An 11,668-nucleotide genomic window follows, 5' to 3' on the forward strand; every position below is an offset into this window, starting at 1 on the left:
ACCCCTGCGGATCTGAAAACGTGACACGGAGGATGAGGAGCCATTGCTTCCTGGAACCAGGACCTTGAGCCGCTACTGAATAGGACGAGTTGTGTGTGGATGTCAATACATCACTCTATAGCACTTCCTATTGAAGTTTGTTTGGCGCGTTGGTGCCCTGAGCCACACTCTGGCCAAAGTCATAGCCATGGAGACACAGAATCTCATGGGGGACATAAAAGAAGCCTCTGATAAAGAGTCAGTAAAATGTGATAGTTTATCTCAACTTCCCATAATGATTCTGTAACAAATCTTGGATGCTATGTGCAGATAAACATCATTCCTCTGCATTGCAACCCACAGACTCCCTGGGCTAAGCAGCCACCCCATCTTAATGAATAGGTATGTCTCCTGTAATTAGCATATCAATCACTGTATGCAAATGAAAGGTGTTAAAGTACCTTTAAAATCCCAGTTTAAATGACTGAAATCCAGAGTACGTGAAACTGCTCAACAAAGTCTGAGTTTTAGTTCAGTTTAAACGGTCCCTCTCCCTCAGGCTGCCCCCAGGACAGTGGCACAAGTCCCACATCCATGCAGTTTAAATCGATAGCATCTGACTCTTGTATCTGAGACCAAGGGGTCTTTTCAGGGGGCACACACATGAGGTGGGGGTGTGGAAACCAGACCCAAAGCCATACCTCAAAAGACTGAAGTGTGCCTCTCACTGGGGATAATATCTCAATGTAGGTGGCTGGCTGGTCTTCAAGGCCAGGGACTCAGAGTCTTCACACCTTCGTGAATCCAGATGGTGACACATGGCCACATTCCCCTCCACAGAAAGAGGACAAGAAATAAAGCCCAACCTAACAAAGAAGAAACAGGGCTACTGACTCAGAGCGCAGCTCTCTCGCTACAGCAAGCAGCCTTGCATGCCTTGCATTAGGCAGATCCTCCAAGTCAGGGGGAAGGAAGGGGAAGAAGGACTCAGTGTATTCTGCGCAGAGGTGGCTGGCCATGGGAAGCTGGCCAGAGGCTCTCTGACAAGTGGTTTAATGGTTGTGTTTGAGCCGGGCAGTGGTGGCACACGCCTTTAATCCCAGCACTCGGGAGGCAGAGGCAGGCGGATCTCTGGGAGTTCGAGGCCAGCCTGGTCTACAAGAGCTAGTTCTGGGATGAGCACCAAAGCTATAGAGAAACCCTGTCTCGAAAAACCAAAAAAAAAAAAAAAAAAAAAAAAAAAAAAGGTTGTCCTTGTCTTTCCGCGATTGGTGCTGAGCTGAAAGCAAGGAGAGATAAAGAAAAGTCATCAGATACTGGCCAAATCAAGACTGTTGGAGGTAAGTTACTGAAGAGACTGTGGGTCAGAGATCTACTGTCCCATTGGCTGGCCTTGGTCCCTTCTTCATACACTGTCACCTCAGGATCCAAAGAGGGTTCTGGAGATAACTGTCTCTTCCTTTTGAGGCTATAACATCCTTTCTATTTCGGATTACAGCATCCTTTCTACCCATAGCCATAGCCTCCTCATAGGATGAATGGTACTCCTAAGGGCTGTACAGGGTGGTAGCATTCCCTTCACCAATACCCGCTTCAGTAGAACTCAGTCTCTTGGCCACATTATGAAGTGTAGGGGGATGGGAAAATGTAAGGAATTCTGTTTCGGAAGCAGAATGCAGCAAGTACAGGCCACCTTGTCCCAGACACAGACTACTCTCCATGGAGCAAAGCTTCTGGTGTAGCTGCTATTCGTGGCTCTGGGACTGTGGCCTGAACATGCATCTCTGTTTCGATAGAGTGTGGGTCAGTCCCTGCTTCCTTTGCCCTGCCTCACCTTAAAGGCAACACGAAACAAGCTAGAAAGAGCACCACTCTGGGGGTCAATAGGTTCAAGTTTAAGGCCAAACTCTCTTCTTTCTTACCTGTATGACTTTGGGCAAATTATTTCTCTTTGGGACATCAGTAAATCAAGACATACATTGTATTCATGATAGGAGGTTTGCTGTGAAGATTAGGTGAGAAAACTCTTGCTTGGCACATAGTAGGTTCTCATTTTGTTCTCATTTATTTGTTCCCTGGCAGTAGAGCTTGCCATGGCTGCTAGACTCCTGCCAGCTGCGAGGCCCTGCAGCTCTAGCTGAACTGAGCTCATAGCAATTCCCTTCACCCTGTCTCTTCCCATGTACTTTGAATAAAGTTGTTCTTCCAACCCAGGATCAAGTGGCTCAGTCAAAACCTGTTCAGAATAAACACTCTTCTTTCATCTCTGGGAGCTGGGAGAGCACGCGTTAATGCCTTGATGTGCTCCTATAAAACCCTTACTGCGTTTTGCCACTGTACAGTGAGCATGGAAATGTGCTCCAGGGGACAAGCACTCTTAACTGGTTGCTCTGTTGAGAAGAGTAGCTTAGACAAAGAATTGCTCTCTCTTTAGAAAGGATCTTGATTGCCCATTAACATGCATCTTGCTCAATTCATTGTTTGAGACACAAAGAACCTGAACATTGAATCGTGGGGCATCCTAAGAACCTGGGCATTGCATTGTGGGACATCCTAAGAACCTGGGCATTGAATTGTGGGACATCCTAAGAACCTGGGCATTGCATTGTGGGACATCCTAAGAACCTGGGCATTGCATTGTGGGACATCCTAAGAACCTGGGCATTGAATTGTGGGACATCCTAAGAACCTGGGCATTGCATTGTGGGACATCCTAAGAACCTGGGCATTGCATTGTGGGACATCCTAAGAACCTGGGCATTGCATTGTGGGACATCCTAAGAACCTGAGAATTGCATAGTGGGATATCTTAAGAATATGGGCACTGCCCCCCTCATGGGGCATCCTAAGATCTTTGTAGCAACAAATATTTTTATTTAGACACTTATATCTTTTGGCCACCTCTGACTGCAAAGAAAACCAGAGAATGAGGCTCTTTGCTGAACAAGTGTCAACCTAGAGTGCTGATGCCTGGGAAGACAGGAAATGGATGTCAGAGAGACAGCTAACAGGCTCTGTTACAAGGAAACCCAAGTTGTCCCTGCTTACCAACATTTTCCAACCGATCTTCAAAACAGACCTAGGAAGAGCCCCTATGCTCCCCATACATGGTGCTATTTGAGACTTCCAATTTGTCTTCTCCTCTTCTACACTTGAGTTCTGAAGGTAGGGGATCCCAGTACCAACTTTTCTCTACCTTCAACACCAAGTTAGTAAATTAGATCTCCGAGGGAGAGGCAGAACAAAGGGCAACATCAGTTGCAGTATCTGCCAATATCCCTGGTGTAAATGTTCCCCCTGCGCCCAGTTTCTAGCTACCAGAGCAGTGTGACTGAGTGGATAGATAGGAGTTGCACACAGCCAGCTCATCGGAGACAGAAGAAGCTAGCTGGGGTGCACCACTGCCTGACTGCTCCTCTCCCAGCTTCCCCAGCCAGAAAAGACCCGAGGAGACAAATCAGCAGCCAGGACTTCTGCTAGGTATTCAAGTGCCTGGTGCCTGGAATTAACCTGAGCTCTGGGACCTGAACCAAATGCCTTATTGGTATTGAGTCAGATGCTCCTCAGCTGGCGACTCAAGGAGTCACCCCTTTACAAAGCTTCAATCCAACTCAGTTCAATTCCCTTCTGTCAGTGAAAGAAAGGGAGAGACGATTTAAATGGCACAGCAATTTTATCTTCCGTTTCTGCAGATCAAATGCACACGTACTGCAGAATGACTGTGTGGAGGAGGCCCAGGTCTTTACCCTTCGTGTATATGATTCTTACAGAGGACACGTTGCTTCACTAACTCAACTTCTACTGTTGAGTACTACTTACCATATATTCTACCGTGCCTAAACAAAAGCCACCTAGTGCTTCAGGTGCTCAACTGGCTGAAGAGAAACCTGGTGACTGATGGAGCATCGCAATCACAGCTTGACTATCTGTCCTTTCCTAGATTCCTTTAGAAGTTCAATCCTCAATGCAGGGTAGCAACAGGCGGAGCCTTTAAAAGGCAAATAGGCTGCTAGGACTCTGTGCACACCCCTGTCCTGGGGCTTAATGGAGTGAGTTCAGTCACCTTTGCCCTTCTGTCTGTTATGCCACCAAAGGACACAGCACTTACAAACCATCCTCTTGGAAGCAGAGACCAGTTGAACTCGCCGTCGCTTTGGCCTTGGACATCTAGCCAGCAGAACTAGAAGATGGAATGACATCGTTTGCCAGAACTCAGCCGGAGAGTTTTTGTTTCAGATTCATGACAGATTAGAACAGAAGCTGCAAGGGAAACTGTTGGATGGAGGGGATGTCTCAAGTGGATTTTGCTCCTGTCTCTGTCGTCTGACCTGTTCCCAGCCTCGGAAGAAAACAGTTCCACTTTATTTGACTCCTATCATCGAAATGTGTTTCCCCTGGTACACACAGATATGTATTACAGTCAGTCGCTAGGCCAGAGAAAACAGGACCAGACCCTGAAGGGAAGATGCAAAAGAAAAGTAAAGAAGAACAGAACGAATTTTAGAGACTTTTGAATTCTTAAATCAGCCTTCTTCCTGCTTGCTCCTTGGCCAGAGTGTGTGTCCCCTGCTCACTTGACAGACTTGTTAACAAAAATGGATGCATGTATGTGTCTGACATTTATTTTGTTCCCACGTGTCTCAGAGGCCTGGAGATGGCTCCTCATGACTGACATGTGTCTGGCTGATGCCCATTTGACTGTAAAAGATTGATGACACCTGGCTAATTGGATCATGACTGACATACAAGCATGGTCTGCCCCGGAACACCTCAGTGTGGAGCTCGACTGAGAGTCCCAGGCTGAGTACCATCTTATCACCCACTGATGGGATTGCTATCCTGCCCCCACGCATGCATGAGAGAGAGAGAGAGAGAGAGAGAGAGAGAGAGAGAGAGAGAGAGAGAGAGAGAGAGAGAGAGAGTCATGTACCTCATCCTTTGGCCAGTTAGGCTTCTGCAGCTCACAAAACACAGGTGGGCCCTGGCCTCATGGAGCTCAGTCCTAGGCTCTTGACAATGGCTGCACAGGCCTCTTCCACCACCTTCTGAGTTCTGGGCACAGCAAATGGATCCTGGGTAATATGATGATGGAAAGACAAAATGGCAGAGGTGAAGAATTCAGGGCACAGAGGTATTTTAGGTAGGAGTTCAACCATGGCTTTACATAATAAGACATGATATTTTTTTTACACTGGTTTAAGGGAATGGGGCCCTCTCACATGACTTCTTATCATTTTCACTTTGTAATAACTAAAAATTTCATTCTTGTTTCGCAGAGGGAAAAAATTGAAACCCAGAGCTTTAGCTAGCGTGGCCCGAGTTCCACAGTGAGGACTCAAACCTACAACCTGTAACTCTGAATTCCTTGTCTTTATACAGAAGAGGTGTGTGCCTCCATGCTAACATTTAAACGATCTTCTAAGAGTTGTCATCCACAAAGATTGTTAGGCCCGAGGCTAGAGAGCAGATGTGAATTGTGTTGTTCACGGCACACATCGAATCTTCTCTGACATCATGGCCTGAGAGGTGGTGACAAGAATAAGACATCAGACGCAGAGTCTGGCACTTCCTATGTGATGGTGAAGACAAGACGGGGTGGCGGGAGGACTAAGCCTCCTTCCACATCCAAACTGACATCTGGAAAGTAGAGCTGCTAACTCAACACAAAACTCCAGATGGAAAGTTCTGTAATTCCAATGGTAAAATCTGAATGTCAGGGTCACACACACATAATCCCAGCACTCAGTAGGCTGAGACAGGAGAATCCTAAGTTCTAGGCCGATTTGGGTAACACAGAAAGAGCTTATCTTGAAGAAGAACAAGAGGAAGAGAAGGAAAAGCAGCAGGAAGATCCTCGGTGGCATGACAGTGGGTAAAGAGGGGGAAGGGAAAGAAAAGGGGGGTGGACACACTATAATCATGTCTGGGAACATCACAGTGAAAAAGTCCTGTAGCTGGGCTGAAACATAACTCTGAGCTTCTGGACACATCTTATTTTTGGTTTGTTTTTTGTTTTTGCAGTTGTTTATTTTTTTGAGACAGAGCCTCTCTGTGTTGTTCTGGCTTTCCTGGAACTCACTCTGTAGATAGACTAGATTGGCCTTGAACTCAAAGTGATCCACCTGCCTCTGCCTCCAAAGTACTGGAATTTAAGGCTTGAGCCACCATACCAGGAGTTTAAGGCAGAGAGGAAAGCCGATGGGAACCGCGTCTTCTAGGATCTCACAGTGTGAGTTCAAAGGAGAACTAAGCCGCCCTTCACATCCAAACTGACATCTGGAAAGTAGAGAGAGATCTTTGTATGAGAGACACTCATAAAAAATACTGTTCCTTTTTCACAGGAACTGGGATAATCTGCATGTTAGCCTTCCCCGTATACAATAATGAGAATCTAAATTAGATGCTTCTGTTAAATGCCCAGATGGTGTTGTATAGCAACTATTAATTAACAGCAGTCTGGATTGGTAGAGGGGGAAAAAAAGTAAGACTATCTTTTCCCTCCTTGAACCTAAATCACAAATTATGCTATTTAGATTGGCTGTGGGCAAATGATTAGCCACCAGTGTCACCAGTGACTTCGTGTGAAAAAGGAGTCTAATAAAATATGTGCAATTAATAACAGAAGTTTTATGAAGAGAAGGGTGACTACAGAAACTGCTGACACAGAGAGAGGAATATCTCTAAGAACAGTTCTCAGGTAATTTAAAAAGAAACTAGACACTGGGCTGGAGCGACGGCTCAGGAGGTCAAGAGGTTGGCTGCCAAGAGGCCTGAGCTCCATCCCAGGGACTCATGGCGGAAGCGGAAGATGAGTTCCCGAAAGCTGCCATCTAACCTCCAAATCACATGTACGTACACACACACACACACACACACACACACACACACACACGAGAAAACTCATTCACTAGAAAAATAGATAGATAGATAGATAGATAGATAGATAGATAGATAGATAGATAGACAGACAGACAGACAGACAGACAGACAGACAGGGTAAATAAAAGCCATTTAAAATTTTTTAAACTCTACTAAACTTTCCAGACAGCACCACAGCCTAGCTTCGAAGATTTTGAGCTTAGAAAGCAATGTCAAGACTCTGCCCCACCTGGCACAGAGGCCTGCTGTATCTAGATGATCTGCCATATTTTATAATGTGTTTTGCCAACCCTAGTTTAAAATATTGAGCTGCATGAAATTTCCAATACCTCACTGTTTTGATCTATAAAAAATGAATCTTTCCTTTGTCTCTTCCTAAAACGAACTTTTAGGAAATTAGAGGGCACAGTGAGCTACCGGAGTGTCCTGTCTGACTTATTTGAGGGACTAGTATCTATTTAAAAATCACATCATGTGGATAAATACACTGATATAAAATGTTGCTTTTTCCCCTTCTCATGCTTATGAAAAGTCAATCCCTAAATTCCCTATAATCTTTAGCTTCAGGTCCTCTGTGTGTGTGTTTATTAGTTCTTGGAGACTTTTGTATAATGTATTCTGATTGTATTTGCCCATCTCCCAACTCCTTCCGGATCCTCACCTTCCCTGTTCCCTGCTTGCCAGACTTTGTGTCCTCTTTTCTTGCCCCCTCTCAAGTCCAATCCGTGTTCCTCACATGTGTGGCCATGCCTGGAGCATGTGGACCTACCTACCAGTTCCTTTCTGCCATGTGTGGTGATTAATACAGGAGTCCACAACTGGTCAAAGCATAGTGAATAAGAGACTGTGGGTTGGTCAGCACGGAAAACAATTTTGTTTTGCACCATCTAGAAACTCCCTGCCATGGTCGTTTGGACACTTCCCCGTTCAAACTCCCAAGTGGTGATGATGCCAGATAGGTACCATGTTAGATCTTAGTAACCAAGGAAACAGCAGTCTCACCTTGCAGCTGTGTCTTCTAGAGGTCAGATGCTCCTTTGTGGTTCAACATCTTTGAGGCTGAAGTTAGCTTATTCCTACTATTTTAGAGACTAGGGCATCAGGTCATCCCACTAACGAAAGGGTTACATTCATAAAGACCTGGTGTCGCTATGACATCACTCACAGTGAGTCTTGGACCTCCTCTCTTGAGAGCTTTACTAGAGGTTTATGGGAAGAGCACTCTAAAAGGCAGATCTGTTCCACTGTGATCTGAGAGGCACGGGATCACCTTTTCCTATGGGCATGCCATCTGCTTCTTAAAGATCTGCAGAAAATTCTTTTAAATCCTCAACGTGGAGCCCACTGGCTGCTCCCTGCCTTTGAGGCAACTCACTCTAGTCTTTCTTTGGAGTGTTTACTTCACACTGCTAAATAAACTTCTGCTTAAGCTGTCTATATTTCTTAACTTAATTACTTCCTTCAAGAAGACAAGGTCCACAAGACTTCTGCGACAGCAGCACCATGAGAATTTTTTCCCAGCCCCACACCCCTATCCCTGGGACATCGGGACCACTGACCTCTCTGCCAATCAGTTGTGGAAATGGAGCCATACCTTTCTTGTTACAACCTCCTAAGCCCTTGCTTACAACTAGCACTTGCACTGTAAGTTCACAGCAGCAAGAATGGGGACCAAATGTGGGTGCAATTTCTTTGCCTTCGCTGTGTTAAATTTTCCTGCCTCTTCTGTTACAAGTCCATCCGGCGACCTATATAAACATCCAAGATTAGCATCGATTCAGCTCATTTCAAGCTGTATATAACCAAAGAAGCATGGCTCGAAGGAAAATCATTTCAAGAATGTTTTGATATGGAGATTTTTACAAGGGCTCAAATGTAAAATGACTCCTGACTTTTCTGAAGGGTTTTCTTGGTAAGAGAGATTGTGACCCTTCTATAAAGTATGTTTTGAAACTACCTTTAATTTTTTTTATCACACATGCTTAGCAATTAATCTTTTGGAGAAATGGTAGCAGAATGGTCCTGAGGTAACCAAGTGGATGAACATTTGGGATGGAGTAATTTGGTGCTTCTTATTTGGATGCCAAGAGTTCTCTGCCAAACACAGGTTTTTGGTTTGGGCCTCATGCATATGCTGCCAATTCTACCTGGCACAGTTAGCCAAGGGATTCATTGTTTTGTGCTGCCTAGAGCCTGCAAATGTAACTGAGATGCAATGGATGAGAGGTCTTAGTATTCCCTGTTGGCCACTGCAGAAGGACATGTTTCCTGTTGCTGAAAACTTGGACCACGTTTGTAAAGAACACAGGCTCTTCTCATGTCGTTTAAAAACAAAACCGACTTATCAGTCTACCCACTCAGTGTCTCGTGGTGAGTTCAGTAAGATGAGAGACAGAACAGAGAATTAAAAGCCTTGGGTCAATACTAATAAGATCGCGAGACTCAACTCATAAATGATTTATATATGAAATCAAAATTTATGTATGAAATGATACATCAGTGGCCTGAGCGTTTTTGTTCTACCTATTCTCTATTTAATGAGCTAGAATCAAATCACAGCCAATAGTCGAATAATGACCTGATCCCCCTGTCCCCGATGAGAAATATAAATTAAAAAAGACTCTCACCTTCAGCTTGTAAAGATAAGATTTCAGGAAATCTTAACTGACACGTCTATAGTATTTATACAATAATTGCCTTCACTTTTATTTATTTTTATTTGTGTGCATGCTTGCTCGTGTATGTGCACATATGTGCAGTTACCCTCAGGGGCCATCCGGTCCCTTCAAGCTGGAGTTGTAGGTGATTGTGGGCTGTGAAATGTGGGTGCTAGGACCTAAACTCAGATCCTCTGCAAAAGCAACAGTGCTCTTAGACACTGAGCCATCTCCCCGGGCCTTTACCAAAGGGACTTAAACCACCACTTCATTCATTCCTCAGTTATCTGAAAATGAAGCCTCCATTTTTCTCAGAAATAGAAATATTGATGCCATCAACATTAACTAAAACGCAAAACCTCAACTCTTGTAAGAGAATGTCTTTGCCTTCTAGAACCAGGTTCTGAGACAAGGCCTTTTCAGGGACCCCTGCTGTTCCCTTACTTACCTCTTCTCTTCACAGAGTAGACCTGGGTGGTGGCAGTCAGCCCCTCTTCCCTGTCTGAGTGGGGCTCACTTATTAGAAAATCCTAGTCTTGTCTCAGTCTAGAGTCAGGCAAGTACCTGGGTAAAAGAACCTGTTCCTCAGACCCACACCACATCAAAGGGAGCTTCCCAGTGTTCCCACTGAAGGACAAGGTGGAGGGCATTAGTAAGCCTTGGGATTCACAAAGTCAGATCTCATCAGATGAGCTTCTTTCAGGAGCTGCTGGGGAATTGCAGGAGCTGCTGGGGGATTGCAGGAGCTGCTGGGGAATTCCAGGAGCTACTGGAGGATTGCTGGAGCTGTTGGGGGATTGCAGGAACTGCTGGCGGGTTGCAGGAGCTGCTGGGGGATTGCTGGAGCTGCTGGGGGATTGCTGGAGCTGCTGGGGGATTGCAGGAACTGCTGGCGGGTTGCAGGAGCTGCTGGGGGGTTGCAGGAGCTGCTGGGGGATTGCTGGAGCTGTTGGGGAATTGCAGGAGCTGCTGGGGGTTGCAGGAGCTGCTGGAGGGTTGCAGGAGCTGCTGGTTCAGTTCATACAGGGAGGCTGGAGAAACTGGTGTCTGATGTCAGTGAAGGATGGCAGCAGTAGCAGCAACAGGGTAGGTGCACACAGACCAGTGAGTGAAAGTGGGCAAGCAAAAGTAGCAACCTATCTCTCAATACTTTTCACAGGTGAACCACTGATGGAAGATGCTGCTCGCTCTGGGGGACAGTCCTCCCCCTTTCCCCCTTGGTTAATTCTCCCAGGAAATGCCCTCCTAGACACAGGAGTCTTAGTCAATCCCAGATCCAATCAAGCTGAAAACCAAGACTAAGGGTCATAGGGAGGAAGGAGCTGTCTTGACTCCTGTGTGAGAGGACTCAGTTCACCATGCAGGCTCCCATGGAAGAGACTCTCAGTTCACAGCATGCTTGTTGGGGAGCAGGGAAAGGGAGTGCCCTGCCAGCCTTCTCCTCTTCGTACTCATTCCATCTGGGCTCTCAGCCCATGGGGTGGGTCTCCCCACATTGTTACCTATTCTGGCATCACCCTCACAGACACTTTCAACAGTGTATCTCAATCTCCTAAGCAGTTCTAGATCCAGTCAGGTTGGCAATGAAGATTAATTATTGAACACAATACATCTGGTGCAAAACATGATCAGTGCAGTAACTAAAACCCTCTTACAAAGCAACAAGGAGATGAGTCGTCCTGTTTTCAGATATGCTGAGTGTGGAAAATGAGGGAAGATGCAAACATTTATCTTCTTTATCTAATGAGAAAAGATCGCAGAGTTAACCCTTTGTTCTCTACTCTGAGAGCTAATTACAATAATTGATAATAATTGAGACACTCAAAGTTGATAGCAAAACCTGAAAGACTCTAGCAGGCAATCATTTCCTCAAGGAACATGGATAATATTTTTTAAAAAAATGTTAAATTCAGTACAACATCGGCTCTGACCACTGCGCCTGGATTCTAGACATATACCACCAGGATGGTCTCCTTCTGTCAGGGATAGTGCAGAGTCCTCTGAAATCTTGCTGCCCAGCCCTACATCATCTGACAGCTTGTTGAAATGCAGCGATCCTGCTTAACTGGAATCTGAACTTCAGCATATTATGGCGGGAAAAGCCCCTTGATTTCCCAAAACACTACCAAAGGAAGCAGTCCGCAGACAGGCAC

The sequence above is a fragment of the Microtus pennsylvanicus genome, chromosome 5, assembly GCF_037038515.1.
Source record: "Microtus pennsylvanicus isolate mMicPen1 chromosome 5, mMicPen1.hap1, whole genome shotgun sequence".
NCBI lineage: Eukaryota > Metazoa > Chordata > Mammalia > Rodentia > Cricetidae > Microtus > Microtus pennsylvanicus.